We start from the raw sequence: 14956 nt of genomic DNA on the forward strand, positions 1-14956 counted from the left end.
CACCACCCATCCTGTTGTCAGAAAATAGGCAGAGTCACAGTACATTTTGACATCTCTGGTGAGGTTTGTTAATATATTTGCTTTAAAATGTAAAAAGTGAAGGGACCTTTTAGTGTATTTTTCCTGTTTGCTTCTGTCTATCTCCCAATTCACAAAAATCTTTTTTTTGTTACCACCCCTCCCCAACTCCTTTATTTATTATTATCAAGTTCTGTTGATGCCTTTTGCTTTTATGTGGCATTCATTTCCAAACCGACTTTGCCTTTTTCTCTAATCCAGTAAAGCAGTTCAGAAATATTAACCCAACATTGTCTATACCCAATAGCATGTGGCTGGGGATTTTGCATTTTCTTGTCCCTTACCCAGGGCCAAGCTTAGTTATAATTACATAGTGTCCAATTTCATATTACTGTTTTTCCCATTTAGATTGTTGTACTAGGTGTGTATGTTGTCTTCCAGTTTCTGCTTAACTGCATCAGTTATAAGTCTCCCCAGGTTTCTCAAAATTAATTCCTTAAATTCATCATGGTTTACAACACAGTCATGTTCAGTATATCCATGTACCACAGTTTGTTTAGCCATTCCCCAATCACCCTTTCTTTTTTTTATAGTTCTTTGCTCCCACAAAAAACGCTACTCATAATTGGAAGTAAATTTTGCTAAGTTGGTTCTTTGTTTATCTTTTAGCCCCTCTGTTATATGAATAGCCTTCCCTTTCCCATTATTAACCAGTAAGAACCAGTGAGTCTTGATGCAAAAATTGCTCAATGACATAATTTTACTACTGTGTTGAAAGTAAATGTATTTGAGACTAAAGTAAAAGGAAATAAAAGCTTTATTACGGTAGCATCGCACCATATCAGGACCATGCCTGTCCTTTTTGGGTTTTGTCAAAAATATAGGGATTTTTTTAAAAACCTACCTTTTCCAAAATTAAATTCCTCCAAAATAGATTTATGTCCAATAAAAAGCAGGAAAGGTGTTGATGACGGTATGCTAATCTGATTTCACTGATGTCCTGCAGTTTGAGTTCTGTTGTGAGGAAAGTTGGCTGATAAACTGGAGTTCTGAAGTTTATATATTCTATATAGCAAAATCAATAAAAATTTGTGGCAGGGTATAAATCTTTCGTTCTAAAAAAGTCAAGCATAAACATTCGCACCAACAAGAGTGTTTATGAACTCAGAAAAACTTGAGGAAATGAGTCTCTCCACAAAATAGTCATTGGGGTAGTTGTGTACAAGTGCCCTCTTTTGCCAACTAAACTTTAGATGACATCTGAACCTCCCACCCATACCCACATGCACCAAGTTCCATGTGAAGATCCCTTCATAGTTTAAAAAAAAATCCTTTGCCTAATCAGTTGTGATCAGCAACTATTCCAAAACTTGTGGTCTTTAAGAGAGTTGTGGGGGACACTGAGGTTAAGTGACTTTCCTTAAGGTTTCACAACTAGTACCTGGCAAAGTTAGGACTAGAACCCAGGTATTCCTGGCTCCTAGGGCTGCACTTGATTGTCTATACGCGACTACCTCTGTTGTGTGCTCTGCAAATGTGTACCACTCCTTGCAGGGCTACTCCCCAAACTTGTACTTTCATTTAAGGGTTGGGTCCCTAAAGGGGTCACAACTACACTCAGGGTAGTAGGAATAATTATGTGGGACTTCTAATACTGTAGCTCCTGATTCCCCACCAATATACTTCCTATTACCAATCTCAGTCAATAGACAACTTTTAGTAAAGGTGTTTACTGAGATGGTAGAGTCAAAATAGTTGACATAATGCATTTCCCCTAGAAAATGAACTCATTTTCCCATTAATATACACAGCATATATGAGGGAAATGGGCTCAAATTTAGGCATGCAAATGAAGCAAAGGAGTAACCTTCAGTAACCCTGAAGCCAGAAATCTCTTTTCCCTTTGTAGTTATCATGTAGCTTCCCTTGAGTGAGTTGTTCTTCAGTCCATTGTACTTCTCTCTGAAATGAGGAGTCACCCTCTAAAGCTACCTTCCCTACAGTACGTATCTCTCTAATCTCCTTCTGATGTAGGTGCTTCCCTTCTATCTGCCACTGCCGCTTCAGGAACAATGAAACTACCACCTTTCACTCCTGGGATCTTCTGTCTATTCGGAAGTCAAGGACACTTCAAATTCAGGTCACTGACTCATCTATAATCAGGACAAAAAAGGAAGAGAGAGCCACATATACAGTGCTGCCATGGCTGGGTGAAGGGAACAGATCAACTGCCCCTCCTTTACCTTCTTTCCAGGAGGCAAGTCAAACCAGTCTTGTTTCACTTGCTGCCAGGAAAGAAAAAGAGCAACTGAAAGTTATGTTATCCCTTTTGTATATCTGCTGAGTTCCAGGCCAGCAGCCAGCTAGGGAACTCTTTACTCTTTATTTCCTATTGCAGAGTCCTGAGTCATCAGCTCTTCTGGCTCAGCAACTGCACCAAGGACTCTCCATCATCAGTGAATGTGAACCCCTTGGTCATTGTGAGCTTAGAGTAGATTCCCCCAAGTTTCCATATGACGGATTGGAATCAGGCAGGGAATATCTGTGCATGCTCTAAGAAAGATCCTTCTAGACCAGTTCATACACATAATGTAACAGAGTAAAAAAGACATTTAGGAGGACGAGGTCAGGAAGAGCCTCACCAAATACATTTAGAGAAGATCTAGGTGGAAGCCAACACAACTTTAAAGGCTCTTTGGGGATCAATTTTTAAAATATCTCCAGAAGGGAAAATTTCCAAAAGGGGGAACTAAAGATAGTAACTAACAATCCACATGCCTATTTAAAAAAAATATTTGTAAAACTGCTTTATGTGTGCAGTGAGGATAAACATGAAATGGAAACCGGCAGGTTTTCACTGAACTTTCTCTCCTGAAGACCCTATCTGGACAGACACAGGACTGACTGACAGCACTTGACTCACTCTTCTCCAAGTAGGTGTCTTCCATTCACATTTCAAGATCATAAAAAATTCCTTGATTTTATATAATCTGCCACCGCTATTGGGTCCAGGAGGCTGAGGTACTAAACCTCTCTAATAAGGGATGCTTAGACCCAATATCTATGAACCAGTATATGGAGACTGAGAGAGTAATACCACTTAAAAGAAACATCAGGCTCTTTTTTCTCACACTCTCTGGAGTTTTACATCCCCACCCCAGAATCCTGGGGAAAATTACTTAAATCTTAAATTTCAAGTCAGATAGAAATGAGGTCAATGTACAACATAGATCAAGTATAAGACAGCTATTTGTTTCCTCTAAACAACAGGAATGTTTAACACACCCAAGACCAACAAACATGCAGTGAAAAAAAACCTCAAGTGGTAGTAACTTAAAAGTATTCTTTTACTCTCCAGGAAGGTCTGGACTTAAAACTGTCAAAACCTAAAGCAATTTGCAAAACTGCTGATTAGGTCTTTATTTTTATTTCATCTGAACCCTACCCTGTACAGAGAATTCCTTCATGGTTCATGATTCCTGGAATGTCAGGGTTAGGCCCCTCCTCCTGTCGGTGGTCCGCTGTTGTAGATGCAGAACAGACACCTCCCACAGGATAGCACCTCTCAAATTCATGAGCCTGGCTCTAAAACCTGAACACTTCCATTTTGCTAACTTTAATCCTTTATAGCTGATAAAAGAAACATAAATCAAAAGAGACAGCCAGAAACCCAGACTCACATCCCTGCTCCAATTGCTGTACAAGAGTGACGTTCATGTCTTGATGCCTTATAGGAAGTCCCAGAATGAACTGATGTCACAGAGTCAAAAAAAGAGAGAGCTAGAGGAAAAGGTCAAATTATTTTAAAGTTTGCCGAGTAAATCACAACTCTCCTGCTTTAGTGATCAAGCCTCTTTGATACAACCTCGCCCTGCTTTGGCCTCGGTGGTGGGAGGAGAGACCAAGAGATCACTGAAGCTTCCCATTATCATCCCAAAGCTGCAAGCCAATTCAGTTTTGAGCTACACATTCCCTGAGAAGAGGTCAGAGAGCAGACCTTGCACACGCAACAGGGAATAGTCCTCACTGATCCACCCCAAGACCTACTGCATGGGTTAGAAGCTCTGATACATACACAAGTAAAGAGATAATAGTTTTCACTTGCAATGGTAAGAGTTTATTGAGCCAATCAAATCATTTTGCCCCACTTTAAATAACAGACAAAACCCTAATACGTTTGTGAAGTGAAAATATATCTCAATTAATTAGTTCAGTCAATGAGCAGGGTACATGTCCTGTGGGACTTACATAAAACCAGTGAATTCCTTTGGAATCAGAGATTCTAGCATCTAGAATTCCATTAGTGGAAGCCACCAGCCAGGTCCCTGAAAAAGAAATGCTTGGGGGACAGGAGAGTGCCTCATCTTCCACCTTACCCTTAGCTTTTGTCTCCTTCCCCTCTCTGCCTCTTGATCAAAGGGGGACTTTGTGAACTCTAGAGGATCAAAAGTTTTCAGCTTTTTCATCAGCATCCTATCAATGGCCTCAGACAAAAGCATCTTTTCCAGAGTCCCACTCTCTTTCAGAATCAAAGCTCCCACTTTCGTAGAAGTTTTTAAGGAGTGGACACAGAAGTGAAGTTTACTTGAGTAAAAATAAAAAATAAAAAAAACACAACTCCTCCCTGTGGTCTCAGCTCTGACCAGGCTAGGGCTACAGTGAAAAGTTAGAACAGCTGCATTTTTAGCAGATTCTGTTAACTCCTGTCATCCCAGATCAGATTAAGGAAAGAGAGTGCCGATGAATAGTCTGGAATTTGAGTTACCCTCCCCTACCTGGCAAAAGGAAGGAGGGGGAGGCACAGCAGCTACAGCAGAGATACCACTGGCAACAGCCTTGAGCCCCTGGGCACCCTGAAGCCCACCCCTCTAGGCAAGCAGTTGAACCTCTCCTCTCAAACCCCTGAGTCCTTGCTTCCATACCAGCAGAACCTCGTCACTTCTGCTCCAAGTGCCCTGAAGCTGAACAGCCACTATCCGGAAGCTTGTAGGTTCCTCAGGAACCCTCCTCCTTATTCACCAAAATCTCCTCCTCAGTGGGCCCCCGGACCTTTAATTCAGGTGCAGGACTCTACAACCTCTCATCACTCCCTGGTCCTTAGTTCTTCTCACAGAGGGAGAGAAAAGGAGTACCCTCTTTCTCCTTCCTTCCCAAATCCCAGACTCAGCCACCCATACAATCAAGATCTGCCGCTGTGGGGATAGAGAAAGGGGGGATGGCGCAGGACAGTACAAGGTGAGAAGCCAGCTAGCCTCTGTACTTGATAAGCCCAAACTTATATCAATAATTTTATATGTAGTGATTTGGAAATGCCATTAATGTCATTTGAGGATGTTTGCATTATTACTGCATTTCTAAATTTTATTGTAAAATTCTCTTATATTGTAAAATTTGAGTGATTTTAAAAATTTAATTTAAAAAATTGAGCTCACAATGGTGAGCCAGAAATGGTGTTAGACAAAGCAAACTTTAATCTGAATTTTGTTGAAACTGAGACAGTGAAAAAGATTGTTTAAAACCGGTTATTTTATTAAGCCCTGCTTTACATCTAAAACAATTTGGCTGTCACTTATGAAAATTGTAAGATTGCTAACTAAATTATTTGGGATTATTGTTATAATGTTAAAACCTAAAATTGATCCCACAGCAGCCCTAAGGGTAGATAGGGTAGATATTCCCTAATCCCCTCCCTTAGGAAGATGGCCAAGGTCTCCTCCAATGTAAGGCTATAGGGATGGAGGTCACATGTGCTAGCTACCATATACTGGAATCCTAAAAATAAAATATGGGAACACCGAAAAGCATCCTAGCAAAGGAAAAGAAAAATCAGTTAGGGCAAAACAAGTTAAATTAAGATTGAAAATAGGGGACTTGCTATGCAGAAAGTATGTGGTTTCATCAGTCCAGAGGAAGAACATCATGGAGTGGACAGGCAGCCTCTTCTTTCAGGTCCCTGCTGATTCCCCTTATTTTGTAAACTTGCCAATTCCTGGAAACAATCTGATGGGCAAGGTCATCAGCCTTGGAGGGGAGAAAAACTTGTTTGGGGTATGGAATTCCTAAACAATGAACTTGACTTGCTCAGAAGTTGCAGATTTATGTGCTTAGTGCGACTCTATAAAAGTAAAAATGATGTATCTAACCCTAAACTGTGATTGATGAGACTTACCAACTCAGGTAAAAGCCCTTGGGACTGCACTGATTTTATTCTGAATTTGAATTAGGTAGTTGTCTGTATTAAATCAGTATGTGAGAGAAATGCCACAAGCTACTCAGAGGAAATATGATCCTATTGCAGGTGGAGTTTGCTTCTGGGAAAAACCAAGAGGACAGTTTTAGCCTCTATCTAAGATGGGATCCTCCTGACTCAGTTTTCCCATTGTCTTCCTTTGAAAAGGAATGTTACCCATCTGCCTCTTCCTGAATCTGGCTATGCGGTGAAATTGATAACTGTGACCTTATCTGAATTGAGACAGACCTCAGGATGTTTTATCCTGTCATATCTACCATGTCCCTGTTTTTTCCTTTTATAGCAAATTTCTATAATTAGGGCAAGTGGTTAATAAAAGTTATGAGTACAATGCAAGTATGTGAAATCTTGCTACTTTCAATCTGAATGTGCAGTCATTCCATATTCCAAACAACTGGGTAAATCAGTACTCAGGATTGTCATCTGCCTGCCTACATAGTCATGTGAAAGGTTAAATCCTTGGAAGAGAACATTCTTTCTGAATGATATTGGAACAATTAGACAAAGGGAAATGAGGTTTATGAAACAAAGGTAAAAACACAATCTTAATCATTATCCTATAGATGCATCTATCCTAGGGTACATCTGAGTTACTGTTATATTACTGTCTATATCCTAAACAACTTAGTAAATGAGTATTTGGCATAGTCACCTGCCTGTTACTATGTGTGTGTATGTATACACGTATATATGCATGCATGTATATATGTATGTGTATATATGCGTACATACGTATGCATGTGTATATGTATACCTGCATGAAAAAAGGTCCTTAAATGTTTCAAAATGATGTAAAGTATCCTCCCAAATCTTTTATTATAATTGTAGTAAAGCTAGCCTCTCATAAGCAAATTCATTTGTACAACTGTTGAACCCAAGGTTGAAAGCTTCTATCTGCAAAAGGGTTGTTACTAATATTTATATGTACAGGGTTGGATCCTCAATAGCATCTGATCCGCCCAAAGGAATTGGAATCAAAGTGGAAACTTTTGGGAAAGTAACAAGATCAGATAATTCTACATGTCAAAAGTAAATAATAACATCATGTGGCTCTTGGTTTCTTTGCCTTTATATTTGGACTCACATATTGAACTTATCTATTACATTTGTGTCTTCTAGACTACATGCCACTCACCTACAGCTGACAGCCCATACTCACCCATCACCTCCTATGCTTAGTTCCAGTCAATCTCCTCCTCAGGACCCATTGAGGCAGGGACAGCTCTATGCCTCTTGACAGCCTGAAGAAGCTACAGAAGCAAAAACCTTCATCCCTTTTCCCAAATGCATTTGGGCTCCAGCTCTTTGAGGGGGGAAGGATGGAATCCTAATAAAGCTGCCCTCAGACCCAATATCCTAATTTCCTTATGGGCCCCACTGAACAGCAGAAATGTCCTGATTTAACCACATAATCTGGCTTTAACCACACGACAAGCCCCCAGACTCAGTATAGCCACTGTCCCTAGCTAGCCACCACCCTCGGATCCAATTCACAGATTTGAACAGGTGTGTTCTTGTACTCAGCCACAATTACTTCATTCATTTAGCCCAAGACAAGCCCACAGTACCTAACTATCCATCTTGACTAGTCAGGACCACAATAGCTAGTCACTTGGAGGGCAGCATGACCAGAATATGTGACCACCAAACCATAAAAGGGACCCCTCCCCTATTACCGCATCCCTTGACAAACCACTCCTGCCTTTTTAATATCCATAATTTCTGTTATGTAATTGCATCTTTACCCTACAAAAATCCATCTTACTTTCTCGGAAGCTGCTGGTTCCAGGCTTCTGAGGGGTGTCAATTCTCAATAAATGCCTACACTTGGATTAAAGGTTGTCTGAGTTCTCTGAGACAGTACCACCACAACACACCATGAAAAGGCAACATAACAATCAAGAAATCTGAGGAGAAACCACAGCAAGGGATTTCTTCCACCCTACAACAGACGAAAAGCAAGCCAGAAGACCCACGGGCTATGGTGAAATTAGCAGAGTCAGAGTAAGCACAGGCAACCAAGCTGGCAGCATCCCAACCTAATCAGTGGCAGACCAAAGACACCTGTATGTAGCCTTCAAGACTGCTTAGAAGCAGCGAGAGCAGTGGCTCCCCTGAGAAAGCCCGGTAGAATTTTGAAAGGTCTTGGCTGGGAACCTTGGAAACTTCAGGAGCAGCTACTGACAATGACCAGTGTGGTAGAGCAGCAAAACACTCAATCTGGGACAACCTAGGTCCAGGAAATCTAAGGTCCCTAATACACTGTCTTGAGATGCCAGAGAGTACCACGAAGAACTAATACTCGGAACCTCCAAGATCGGGGAGGAGGTTTAGACACCTTCTGGGGGTGGAAGTCAGGGCAAGAACCCATTTTTTAAAGTACACAAAAGAAATCAGAAGGCATGACAGACAATAAAGCATCTTTGAAAGTAGCGTGTGGAAATGACACGATATAATGCTATGTTATAGCATAACTTACATTAAAGCCAGTGGCATGAAATGGAGATTTATGCTTTCTTGTACTAATTTTTGTTATACTGTACATATGGGATTTGGAGGGGTGTTTAAGTTTGAAATTTTTCAAAATTGTTTTGGAAAGACCATACATAATGGGAAGAAACATCATGAGTACACCATAAAGAGGAAGGACTTCCAGTAATCGGGAGCTATGAATTAACTCCTTGTAACATGAGCCCACTTTCCTTTGGACTCATTATGTAGCTGTAGGACTCTGTGTGACAGACTTTTTTGGGGGTATGTTTTTATTAATTTTCCTTACTCGACCATATTAAGTCTAACTGACTAATTGATATCTACAAGAATTACCGAACAACCACCCCAGTGGGGGTACATGAATTATCACATTAGAAGACAGTTAGGGATTGGGAGATCCCAGTGCCAGAGCATATGCTACACAATGACCTGATAATCTCTTATCATGAAAGGAGGCTCCATTAACACCTGAAGAGCAGTTGTTAAAACCTAGACCTGTAGCTCAGGCCACCAATGCAGCCATTGTTGCAGTCACTTTCCACTACTTTCTTTTTTTTTTGGAGAAGGGGAAAGCAAGGCAGTTGGGAATTAAGTGACTTACGCAAAGTCACACAGCTAGTGTCAAGTGTCTGAGGTCGAATTTGAATCTAGTTCCTCTTGACTCCAAGACCGGTGCTCCATTCACTGCACCACCTTGCTGCCCTCTACTGCTTTCTTACAGAATGAGAAGCAAATCAAAAATTTTTTTCAAGAACTATATTTTGTCCTGCTCCTGAGACGTTGGATGCCCAGTTTACCTGATTAAATTTCCACAGCCATGAAAAATCAAATGGATGAAGAATGACTTTTGTTCAGCTTATAACATGTAGCTAGGTAGTTCATTAAGTTAGTTCTTACTTTTGCAGAGAAGTATTTGTGGTTCAGTCATTTATCAGTCATGTATGACTCTTCATGACCCCACTTGGGGTTTTCTTGGTGAAGACACTCGAGTGGTTTGACATTGCCTTCTTCAGCTCATTTTACAGAGGAGGAAACTGAGTCAAACAGGCTGAAGTGACTTGCCCAAGGTCACACAGCTGACAAGTATCTGAGGTCAGTTTGAACTCAGGAAGAAGGGTCTTCCTGACTCCAGGTCCAGCACTCTATCCACTGTGCCACCTAGCTGCCCATAGATAGGAATGCATTTGGAAAACTGTACCATATATTCAAAAGATTCCAAAGTACTCCATGATTCAAAAGCCCATTTAAAAAAATACCAATATTCTCAGTTTTGCAAGGTGAATGTGAATCATCACATTCTGAATATTCTGATCAAAATTACCAGTGACCCAAAGACCAATTAAAAGATGTATGAAAGTTAAAAATGAGAAATGACAGATCATCATTAATGAGTTGTGCTCAAAATACCTAACAAATGGGAAATAACTAAATGAATTAAGGCACAAAGATATTACAGATCCCTCAAAGAATTACAAATGTGAAGAACTCAAGGAAACATAAGAAGACTTGTATGACATGAAAAAGCAGAGCAGAAGTGACACATGAAATCACAATAACCAACGTAAATAAAGTTACCATTGACATTACCAAACTGTGCCTGTCCTTTCCACCAGTGCTACCACTACTAGTCCTATACCCAAAGATGTTAAAGAAAGAGGAAAGAAATCCATTCATACAAAAAACATTTGTAGGAGTACTTTTTGTAGTGACACAGAACTAGAAACTGAGGGAGTGTCTGCCACATGGGACAAGGCTGAACAAATTAAGGTATAGAAATATAACATTATTTTACTCCAATAAATGAAAAAAGATAGTTTCAGAGAAACCTGGGAAGGCTCATGTGAACTAATACAGAATTCATGCAGTGAGAAAAACCAGAACAATTAGTACTGTAACATCAATATTATAAAAACAAACAATTTTGAAAAACTAAACAACTCTGATCAGTCCAGAGGACTTATGATAAAGAATGCTGCCCACCTCCTCATGGAGAGGTTCTGCACTCAAGGTGTAGAATGAGACACATTCTTGAACAAGGTCACTTTGGGGTTAACAGCTGAAGTATCAAAAAACCAGTCAGGATCACAGAAGCCCTGGCAGCCTCTATAATAAATGAGAGGAGTAAAATATTCCATAAAGGCTTACAATTAAGCATAACTTACCCTTCCTAAAAGGAAGAAAATGGATCTTAACTGGACTCTTGGGTAGCTAAATGGTCCAGTGGATAAAGTACAGGGTCTGAGTTTTTGAAGACTCCTCTTCCTGACTTCAAATCCAGCCTCAGACACTTGCTAGCTCTGTAACCCTGTAACTTAATCCTGTTTGCCTCAGTTTCTTCTGTAAAATGAGAAGGAAATGACTATTAGGGTGAGGAACTTACTTGTGGCCTCAAGGCCTTGGTTCTTGGGTATGACTTTTTAGGTAAGTTTAAGTTTCACAGAACAAATCATTTTATTAAGGAGATTTGTTCTGTGGAGTTTGGATTCTGTCAAAGGGCTGCTCTTACGGACATAGAGGACCACATGTGGTCCCAAGGCCCACAGATTCCCCACCCCTACAACTATTCCAGTATCCTTGCCAAATGGGATCAAGAAAAATCAGACATGACTGAACAAAGGACTTCTTTTAAGTATTTTTGATGAAAAGATCAGACCTCAGCTGAAACTTTGAAATACAAACCCTAGTCCAAAGAAATCTCAAAAGGTAAATTTATTTGAACAATTTGAAGAAGCCGTATGATGTTGTGCTAACATTTTAATACAGGAAGGAGATAACAAGTGTCCCTTCAGAATCTTATCATCTTTGAAAGGCATTAAGGAGTTAACAACAAAGGAAAATTCATTTTCTTCTCAGAGAGAGACAAAGAGAAGAATATACTCATGTAGAAGGGAGGAAAGGGGAAGAACTTGCTATTTCTCATAAATGGCAAGAAGAAGAAAATATAAATGTTGAGCAAGGGGTGATGAGTGGGGTATCAGACAAGCCTTCCTCTTAATGGGGCAAAGGAGTATTGAACATTTTGAAAAGCCTAGTTACAATAATGGGCTCAACCTCTAGCCATCCAGCAGCAGAAGGGATGACTCCCTAGCAACAGTTTCCATAGGAACCATGGACTCAGGTCTCTCAGACTCCAAGTCGTATCGTCATAGCAACAGGAGTATGGATTCTAGCGACCACTGGTAGAGTGGACTGAGATGAAGAGAGATGGGTGGAGATGGGGCCATGATTCCCAAGATGCACAAGTTGGTGAAGGGGGCGAAGAAGGTAGAGAGAAAGTGGACTGAAATGCTGAATTAATAGCCCAATGAAACTACTATACTTCAAGCCAAGATATTGGTTGTTGTCCTTCATTTTCGAAGAGGACCAAAATGACATCACCATGATAAAGTGAAGTTTCAATGTGTATGACTATGACTGATCAGACCAATACGAACTTGGAGTGCTCTACCACAAGTTGGGCATAGATAGTCCCTGTCAACATTTGGGGTGGATACTCCAGATTTGCACATCCTATATTTCCTTTGTGCTGTTTTAATTCTGCTTTACTCATAGAGCACAGCACCCTTTCTGATATGGGCATACCATGCTGAGTGGTCCTGTGCCAATGTCTCCCATGATCCAAAATCAAATCCAAAGTTCTTGAGAGAGACTTTGAGAGTATCCTTGTGCCACTTCTTCTGACTGAGTGGAATAGGTTTAGTAAAGACTTCTCAGGTTGTAATTCTTCTCCCAGGGGTGAGGTAAGACTGAGGGGCTCAAGGTCACTATATTTTTAGTATAGAATAATTCCATATAAGGATATAACACTGGGTAGTATATTAGGGTCTCAATGATTGGATAAAGTTTACCTAATTCTTTAATGTCTTCATTTCAAAAGGGATTGGTTAGATTTCGTGTCTAGAATGTAAGATCATATTCTCAGCTAATGAGAATAATGGTCAATGGCGGGGAGGGACTGCATTAGAGTCTATATAAATCACTGTCTTTTCTTTGTCTTTGTCTTTCCCACTCCTGGTAAAACTAGGGATTGCCCCTTTTCTCGAGAATCGAATAAATAAACTTTCTGTCATCACTTTGAGAGGCCTCTGACTTTAGTGGAGATTCCGAGCCATCCCACACAGGACCTTATGTGATCACCTGCCCCATAGGAGTTCTCCATAAAAGCCTTTTTGGCAAGTATGCATTTTGCATTGGAACAACATGGCCAGCCCATCAGAATTGCACTCTCTGAAGCATAGTTTGAATGTTTGGCTGTTTAGTTCGAGCAAGGACCTCAGTGTCTGGTGCCTTATCCTGCCAAGTGATCTGAAGAATCTTCCTAAGACAGTTCAAATGGAAGTGATTCCCTTTCCTGGTATGGTGCTGGTAAACTGTCCATGTTTCACAGGCATACAACAATGAGGTCAGCACAACAGCTCTTTAGACCTTCAGTTTGGTAGTCAGTCTAATACCTCTTCTGTCTCACACTTTCCTTCAGAGCCTTCCAAACACTGAGCTAGCTTTGGCAATGCAAGCTGTCAGACAGCAAACACTATATTGACATGTTCCTCAACCCTTTCTGAAGCCACACTGGCTCTCAGGAATATGACCATCTTCCAGGTGAAGGATCAGCCTATTAAGGAGGACTCTAGCAAGAATCTTGCCAGCAATAACTAAGAGAGAGACCCGACACCGCCCCCCCCCCCCGTGATTGTTGCAGGACAATCTATTCCCTTTACCTTTATAGACATGGACAATGGAGGCATCATTGAACTCCTGGGGGATAACCTCCTCTTGCTATATAACCTGGAAAATTTCAGTCAGCTTTTCTATGAGCAGTGGTCCCCCTACCTTGTAAATCTCAGCTGGAAGAGAATCAGCACCAGGTGCTTTGCCACATGAAAGGAGCCTAATGGCCCTCAAAACCTCTTCTTCAATTGGAAGTTCAGCTAAGGAGGGATTGACTTCAACCTGAAGTAAACGGTCAATGGCCGTTGATTGATTGATTGATGATGGTCTGTTGAGAACACTATGGAAGTGTTCAGCCCATCTCTCTAGGATCATGTCTTTATCACTAATCAATGTGGCTCCATCAGCACTGAGTAGTTGTGATGCATCATAGGTTTTTGGTTTGTGAATAGCATTCAGGGAATCATAAAAGCACTTTGGATTGTTACTATCAGCATAAAACTGAATTTCATTTACCAAGAAGGCCAATCTTAGCTTTGTGAAATTGGTAGACTCTACAACAGATACTGCAGTCACTGAGTTTTTATTGGATAAATCTGATGACAAAGCCTTTGGGCAGGCCACTTCTCACACTGAGGGCATTAGGAACGTGACAAAGCCAAAGTTCTCTGATAATCCAACCTGGAATGGTGATAAAGGACATACAATAAATATGATAAGTATGATGACCTCTAGTGTGCCCTGTTGTAGGGATGGAGATGAATGGTCAGCACAAGTTTTGTTTCTTGGGCCATTATGGTTGTGTATTTTTTGAAAGAGCCATGAAAAAAATTAAAGCTGAAGTTTGTCATAGGTGCAGTGTGCTTTTTCAAGAGGACGATGTCACTGTACTTAATGGTGATAAAGAAGATATGGGTATTTTAAAGCCGCTAGGTGGCGCAATGGGTGGAATACTGGGCTTGGAGTTTGTGAAAGACTTGTGTTCAGATTTAACCTAAGACACTAGCTGTGTGACCCTGGGCAAGTCATTCAACCCTGTTTGCTTCAGTTACCTAATCTTTAAAAGGGGTTGGAGAAGGAAATGGCAAGCCACTCCTGCATCTTTGCCAAAAAATCCCCAAATGGGGTCATGAAGAGTCAGACAGGGCTGAACAACACAAGACGATGTGTTAAGGAAGAGAATGGAAGACATAACTCAAAATAAAACTGGAAAAAAATCCAAGGCAGTAGAATCAGCTTTCAAGCCAGATGTCACTGAAGAATTTCCTGGGTCATCAAAGGTTAAGGGTGGAAAATGATTAGAAACAAGCCTTAATTCTGGAGAGAAGAAACCACTCCACTTAGAAAAGTGCAGGAACAAATGGAAGTTCTTCAGGAAGGGTCAGCAAAGCTTCTGTAAACACCAAGAGATCTGTAGCAGATGGTGAAGGATCAGAGCTCTACCAGGATATTTTTTTACAACACAGCTCTGCCAAATGCTTTGAGGAGTCCCCCAACTGGGTTCCTCACATATCATATTGTTACTAA

The 14956-nt window shown here is 40.7% G+C and overlaps 1 pseudogene; it reads left to right on the forward strand.

Moving 5' to 3' along the window:
• The first annotated feature begins 985 nt into the window (after positions 1-985).
• On the forward strand, positions 986-14956 carry LOC140532213 (replication termination factor 2-like; annotated as a pseudogene).

This window comes from Notamacropus eugenii, chromosome 3, assembly GCF_028372415.1.
Source record: "Notamacropus eugenii isolate mMacEug1 chromosome 3, mMacEug1.pri_v2, whole genome shotgun sequence".
NCBI classification, from domain to species: Eukaryota; Metazoa; Chordata; class Mammalia; order Diprotodontia; family Macropodidae; genus Notamacropus; species Notamacropus eugenii.